General features: G+C 45.3%; 1 protein-coding gene across 3 annotated transcripts in view; it reads right to left on the bottom strand.

The window, feature by feature from the left end:
- IP6K1 (inositol hexakisphosphate kinase 1) overlaps positions 1-7,183 on the bottom strand; it is a 72,934-nt gene extending 65,751 nt beyond the window's left edge. Inside the window, exon 1 of one of the 3 annotated variants that reach the window (XM_022573126.2) lies at positions 6,981-7,183. The gene's annotated coding sequence lies outside the window, so the exon portion shown is untranslated. The other 2 variants (XM_022573131.2, XM_022573125.3) reach the window with 2 other exon arrangements.
- Between the last annotated feature and the right edge of the window lie 576 nt (positions 7,184-7,759).

Consider the following 7,759-nt stretch of genomic DNA (forward strand, 5'->3'; position numbering starts at 1 on the left):
AAGATTAGTGATTGCCAGAGGCTGAGGGAGAGGAAGGGATGAACAGAAGAACAGAGATTTTTTTTAGGACAGTGCAACTATTCTGTATGATACTATAATGGTAGATATATGTCGTTATACATTTGTAAAAACCCATAAAAGGTACATAAACTACAGACTTTGAGTGATAATGATGTGTCAATGTACGTTCATCAACTGTAGCAAATGTACCACTCTGGTGTGGAATGTTGATATGTATGAGTGGGGCCCAGGGGTATATGGGAACTCTCCACTCAATTATGCTATGAACCTAAAACTGCTCTAAAAAACAAAATCTATTTTTTATCTTTTTAAACAATTTTTATTTATTTATTTAAGTTTTGGCCGCATTGGGTCTTCGTTGCTGTGCACAGGCTTTCTCTAGTTGAGGTGAGCGGGGGCTACTCTTGGTTGTGGTGCGCAGGCTTCTCATTGAGGTGGCTTGTCTTGTTGCAGAGCACGGGCTCTAGGCGCACAGGCTCAGTAGTTGTGGCTCACAGGCTCTAGAGTGCAGGCTCAGTAGTTGTGGCACATGGGCTTAGTTGCTCCGCGGCATGTGGGATCTTTCCAGACCAGGAATCGAACCCATGTCCCCTGCACTGGCAGGCGGATTCTTAACCACCGTGCCACCAGGGAAGTCCCAAAACCTATTTTTTTAAAAGCCAATTTTTTTGTTTTGTTTTTGCTCTTTTGTTTTTTTGTTTTGTTTTTTTGGGCCATGCTGTGCGGCATGAGGGATCTTAGGGCCCCAACCAGTGATTGAACTCATGCCCCCTGCAGTAAAAGCACAGAGTCTTAACCACTGGACCGCAAGGGAAGTCCCCCAAGAGCCAAATTATTCAAATGTTCTAATTTTTTATCTGGGTGGTTGTTAGGTATATACAGGTGTAAAAAATCATGTAATTTTGTGTACTTTATATATATTTTATGCTTCAATAAAAGTTACTTTAAAAGAAGACAAAAATTTAACAGGGAAATCTAATCATTTGAGGGGCAAAAAAAAAATGTATACTTAAACGAACACTGAAGCAGAGCCTATTTATCATGACAAGGCATGGGCACTGTCTGAGCACTGATACTCCCTGGCTGTGTGGCCTAAACATTATTCTCACTTCATTGCGTCAAATGTAAAGTGAATGTACTACTACTTGTCTCAGAGGTCTATTAAAAAAGAAATTCCTTCTCTTATCCACTTAGTTATTCAAAAGAAAAACATGAAGACCAGGGAATAAAGATTCCAATCAAGCAAGAGGAATACTACATATTAGTTCTCTCTCCCAACAAACTATAAAAAATACAGTAAACTGGGGACTTCCCTGGTGGTGTAGTGGTTAAGACTCTGCGCTCCCAATGCAGGGGGCCCGGGTTCGATCCCTGGTCAGAGCACTAGATCCCACGTGCATGCTGCAACTAAGAGTTCGCATGCCACAACTAGAAGATGTGTCCTAAGGTAATTGCTTCTTCACTTTAAGCCGTTTGGCTCATGAAAGGTTTCATAGGAGCACTCTACTTCCATCTGAAAGCACTCTACTTTCACTAAAAATCAAGGGAAATATGTATTACAGCTGAAACAAGACGGCAGCGTGTCACCTGATTCCACCTCAGCTGGGAATGTATACCAGGCAATTCAAATTTTTCACCATTTCTGGTCTGCAAAGGGTTTTCTCTGATCACTGGAGTGGCTCAAATTTTAATTCATCACCAAACTTTAAAATCAGGAAATTTCACATGAAAATCCAGATTTCTGGTTTTCCTTTAAAAAAAAAAAAAACCCCAAATCACAAGATCTGGTAACACAACAACTGGCTAAAACTAAGAAACAGTGCCCCTTTTCCAATAGCGCCTGTGGTTGTAGATCACCGAAGTCCCCACCACTCACCACTGTCCTTACACCCTGCTTCCCTAATTTACTGCCAGCTAGCCCTTAATGTAAATGCATCGTTTACCAACCCAGACGCTCATAATATACTGATCTTCGTATGATCAGTCCTAGTCACAGCAGTATTACTCCTATTGTCACTACCCGTCTTAGCAGCTGGAATTACCATACTATTAACTGACCAGAACCTAAACACAATCTTCTTTGATCCTGCAGAAGGGGGAGACCCAATCCTGTATCAACATCAATTTTTCTTTGGTCACCCCGAAGTATATATTCTAATCCTTCCTGGCTTCGGGATAATTTCACACATTGTAACCTACTACTCGGGAAAAAAAGAACTTTTCGGGTATATGGGAATAGTCTGAGCCATAATTTCTATCGGGTTCTTAGGCTTTATCGTATGGGCTCATCATATATTCACAGTTGGTATAGATGTTGACACACGGGCATATTCTACATCAGCCACTATAATCATTGCTATCCCCACAAGAGTAAAAGTAAAGTAAGAGTAGAAGTCTTTAGTTGATTAGCAACACTTCACAGAGGGAATATTAAATGATCCCCCGCTCTAATATGAGCCTTAGGTTTTATTTTCCTCTTCACAGTAGGTGGCCTAACTGGCATCGTTCTAGCTAATTCATCACTAGACATTGTTCTCCATGATATACTACGTAGTCGCCCACTTTCACTACGTACTTTCAATAGGAGCTGTCTTCACCATCACAGGAGGATTTGTCCACTGATTCCCACTATTATCGGGATACACACTTAACTCAACATGAGCAAAAATCCACTTTATAATTATATTCGTAGGTGTAAACCTAACATTCTTCCCATAACATTTCTTAGGCTTATCCGGCATACCTCAACGATATTCCGACTACCCAGACGCCTACACAACATGAAACACTATCTCATCAATAGGCTCTTTCATCTCACTAACAGCAGTTATACTAATAATTTTCATTATCTGAGAAGCGTTTACATCCAAACGAGAAGTATTAACAGTAGACCTCACCTCCACAAACCTTGAGTGACTAAATGGGTGTCCTCCACCATATCACACATTTGAAGAACCAGCATACGTCAACCCAAAATGATCAAGAAAGGAAGGAATCGAACCCTCTCTAATCGGTTTCAAGCCAACACCATAACCACTATGTCTTTCTTTATAAATGAGATATTAGTAAAACCTTACATAACTTTGTCAAAGTTAAGTCACAAGTGAAAATCCTGTATATCTCCATGGCATATCCCTTTCAACTAGGCTTCCAAGATGCAACATCACCCATTATAGAAGAACTCCTACACTTCCATGATCATACATTAATAATTGTTTTCCTAATTAGCTCCCTAGTCCTCTATATCATCACCCTAATACTTACAACCAAACTAACACATACCAGTACAATAGACGCCAAAGAGGTAGAGACTGTTTGAACTATCCTTCCAGCTATCATTTTAATTCTAATTGCCTTACCCTCCCTACAAATCCTCTACATAATAGATGAAAATTAATAACCCTTCTCTCACTGTAAAAACAATAGGCCACCAATGATACTGAAGCTACGAATACACCGACTATGAAGACCTAAATTTCGACTCTTACATAATCCCAACATCAGACCTAAAACCAGGAGAGCTACGACTACTAGAAGTGGACAACCGAATAGTCTTACCCATAGAAATAACAATCCGAATGCTAGTCTCCTCCGAAGACGTATCACACTCATGAGCTGTGCCCTCCCTGGGCCTAAAAACAGATGCAATCCCTGGACGCCTAAACCAAACAACCTTGATATCAAAAGGACCAGGCTTATTCTACGGGCAATGTTCAGAAATCTGTGGCTCGAATCATAGTTTTATACCAATCGTTCTCAAACTAGTACCTCTAGAGAACTTTGAAAAATGATCTGCATCCATACTATAATCTCATTAAGAAGCTAAACCAGCGTTAACCTTTTAAGTTAAAGATTGAGAGCTGGGCTTCCCTGGTGGCGCAGTGGTTGAGAGTCCGCCTGCTGATGCAGGGGACACGGGTTCGTGCCCCGGTCTGGGAGGATCCCACATGCCGCGGAGCGGCTGGGCCCGTGAGCCATGGCCGCTGAGCCTGCGCCTCCAGAGCCTGTGCTCTGCAACGGGAGGGGCCACAACAATGAGAGGCCCGCGTACCACAAAAAAAAAAAAAAAAAAAAAAAGTGGCATCTTAGCCAGGAAGCGGGTTGAGTCGCATAGCCCCTTCTGAGATGCAGAATTGCTTTCTGTTCTCAGGCTTCAGTCATGCACTTTGAGCAAGTTCTGCTGCCTCCTGCAGAATGAGGAATGGACCTCCATAAGGTGCTAGAGTGCAAGCACTCCAGGCAGCGTAGGAGGTGGAGATCCATGGCCAAATTCTCATTTTACTTGCCCATTCCCTCCATTTCCCTATTTAATTAGAGGGTGTTCTAACTCAGACAAATTTAACACATTTTTGTAAACGTTTAGTCCTTATCTACTACATGCAGGTACAAGACACAAAAACACAATCTCTATAGGAAAGGGGTTAGGTCTAATCAGAGAAAACAATTATTCTCAAAAGAGTATATACTGTGTTTTTTTGTTTGCTTGTGTGGTTTTTTAATAAGGGCAATGATACCACTGCAGTTCAGAGGGAGTGGAGTATTCCCAAGAACTGGAATGTTTCGGGAGTGTTTCATAAAGGAGGTAGGAGGGATGTGAGCTGGACTCTGGAGAAAAGAGAAGTGACACTGAAGGCAAAGAGGGGCAAAAGCCAATGGATTAGCTGGTAAAAGGATCTAAGTAAATATCATGTATGGAATGTTTACCAAACCACTTGGTTAGTGAGGTTAGGACAAACCCTGAAGAGGTGGGTTGGGGCCAGCTGGGCAGCAGCACCTTAAATGCCACATTAGGACATCAGATCTCATTCCATAAGTCTGCAGCAGTTTGACTCTGGTGTAGGATCTCCATAGTTGTGAATTATGTCTGTTGCTCATAATAGTTAAAAGTGTTGACATTTACAGGTGAATTATGTAAATACAAAGTTAAAGTAGATGGAAGGGCCACTATTCTAACATCCCTACTCATCTGCACTTAAAAATGCCCAGCACAGAAATACTGCTATTAACTATCTCTGAGTAATAACATACACCGAATCAAGCAAGCATCATCCAATACTCATAAGTATTCATGAGGCAGTAAAAGCATTAAACAAAGGCAATAAAGTTCTTGGATATTCTATAATTTCCTTGGGACAGCAGTTCTAACACAGGGTTAGACTACGAATGGACTTTAATGGACCCCCTGACCTCCCTAAAATTGCATGCAAAAGTTAGTGTAGTGAAGTTGACTGAGTGGATCTGTCTCTTTCTATATCTCTAAGAGGTAAGAAACCCAAAATATGTTAAGAGCCTAACTTAGGGTTGTTTTAATAGAAAACAGCAAGAATCTGGGGACTTCCCTGGCAGTCCAGTAGTTAAGACTTCGCCTCCCAATGCAGGGGGTGTGGGTTCCATCCCAGGTTGGGGAGCTAAGATCCCACATGCCTCACAGCCAAAAAACCAAAACAGAAAACAGAAGCAATATTATAACAAATTCAATAAAGACTTTAAAAATGGTCAACATCAAAAAAAAATCTTTAAAAAAAAAAGGAAAGAAAAAGAAAACAGCGAGAATTTAACCCTGTGGCAGCCTTAACTTTCTAAAGGAAGTGTTAATGGGGGGGGCGGGGGTTGGGGGGAAGTTAGATTGAGGCCATTTTGAGAAGTTCCTAATATTTTCATATCTCCCTCCTTTCTTGTAAAGAACTGCCCAAGGAACTAGTCTCACCAAAATCAAAACTCATTCAACATTCAAAAAATGGCCCAAGGGAGGGTAATGAAATATCTAAAAACTACTCACTCAACTTCTCTCTCTTCTCACAACTAAGGGAAACAGCAAGAGGCCACCAGCTGCCTCTGGTTTCAGCATCTTCTCCAGAAAGATCTCCTGACCAAACAGCTAGTTTCCTTCAAAATAACACATTCTGAGGCGACAAGATACTGACACAAACCCACAAAGTATTGTTGCTTGACTTCTTAGTCGTCTCAGGCAGGCTTGCTGTAAGACCATATACAGGAGCCCATGCTGAGAAGCCAAAGGACCACAGGGAAAGAGAAATGTGTTTTGGAGCACTCAGAACTCCCTAGACCTGCACACCTTGCCCAGCGTCTCTAACCCTCCTACCCTCACAAGAAGCGGGGGCTGGCGGTCTGTTTTCATTGCGCAAGATACATTTACTCTATTAAAAGTTAATTTGGCATTCACGAGACAAAAAGAAGTTTCATTTCTTTTTCTGATTCTAACACACTCCCACATTTCCTTTGTCTCCTGATTACACTTGCCAGATTATCTCTTTAGGAGATAAAATCAATCAACTCACCACCATAATATTCACTTTCTCCAGAGGCAAAAGAGCCTTACCACAACTCCAAAGAGTGGTGGTCCAGAACCAAAGAAATTCTGTCCCAAAATAAAATTCGGGAATCATGAACATTTAACCAGGCCCTTCAGGAAGAAGCAAACGGTAAGCTCCGAGAAGCACAGAAGGCAGGCGCCGGGCAGAGGGCCTTCGCCCTGTCAGAATCACAGGGCCGTCACACTGGCCTGCCTGGCTCGCGGGGGCTTTCGACTGTTTCGTCTAGTCTTAGTCTCAAGCGGTCTGAAAGTCAGTCGCAGGAGCGACATCTAAGAAAATGGTACGTGTGTTTCTCACCTGGGAACAACACAAGACCCCGGAGAGGATCAAGCTGGCACTGGACACGTTTCAGCGCTGCGGGTCAGCGGAGCCCAGGGCTGTAGTCACAGAAACTAGTTTCCCGCTACACCTCGGGAGCGGGGCTCTCGGACCTCCACCCCGAGGCCGTCCTCCGACCTCGGCACCAGCATCTAGGAGGCTCCACGGGCGGCCCGTCAGGACGATCGAGCGACGCTCAGCCGATACCCCTTCCCTGCGCGCACCAGCTCCAACCCCGCGCCCGCCGCTGCCGCCGCCCGCCCCGCGGCGTCAGGCCGGTCTTTCGGCCCGGTTCCTGTCACTCACCGGCCGGCCCGGGCAGCGGACGCCCACGGCTCCCCACGGGAGCTGGGCCCCCCGGGCCTCCAGGTTTCGACCCGCCCCCTGGCAGGCAGCGCAGGTGGCTGAGCCCCGCAACAGCGGCCCCACACCGGCCGCTCGGACCACCTCCCGGCGCTGCCCACTAGGTACGGATCAACAACAAGATGGCGGCCAGCCGAGGGGGCGGGGACCGGGCGTCATAGTAACCTAGACGGCAAAGAACCCGCCCCCGGCTCAGAATATCCCCAATCAACAACCTCTTTGCCCGACGCCCAGGGGAGTGCCTCCCGCTGACAGGTAGGCCAGCTTGTCAATCAGACCCTGCCTCTCGCGGCCCGTGCCGAACGCCTCAGCACGTGACTGTGACGGCACGGGTTGGCGCATGCGCGCCGTTCCCGGAGTTGCTGGCGGCAGAGCTTTCACGGGGTACTCCGAGTCCGTAGCACCCTTGGCATCTCTTAGTACGCGGCCCCCGTGCGCAGCCGGCAGCGTCTTCTTCCACGCATGCTTAGGGAATGTTTGCTGTGTGCTACATCCCTTTTTTTTTTTATCACTCACCCTAGAAGGCAGGACTTGTCCCTCCCTAGTGAGGAAGCTGAGGCTCAGAGGGGGAGGCCGGGCCAAGGTTACACCACCTCTGGAAATGTAAGCTCCGGGTTTCGTGCCTCCTCTTACCAGCTCCAGTGTATAATGCCCTCTTCCCAGCGGCTTCCCTAGGTTTGCCCTTCATCAGCCTTTTGTGCTGCCCCAGCAGTCCCTGGCCT

This window comes from Delphinapterus leucas, chromosome 10 (assembly GCF_059928025.1).
Source record: "Delphinapterus leucas isolate spDelLeu-1000000601 "Yukka" chromosome 10, BTC_Dleu_Yukka2, whole genome shotgun sequence".
In the NCBI taxonomy this organism is placed as follows: Eukaryota; Metazoa; Chordata; class Mammalia; order Artiodactyla; family Monodontidae; genus Delphinapterus; species Delphinapterus leucas.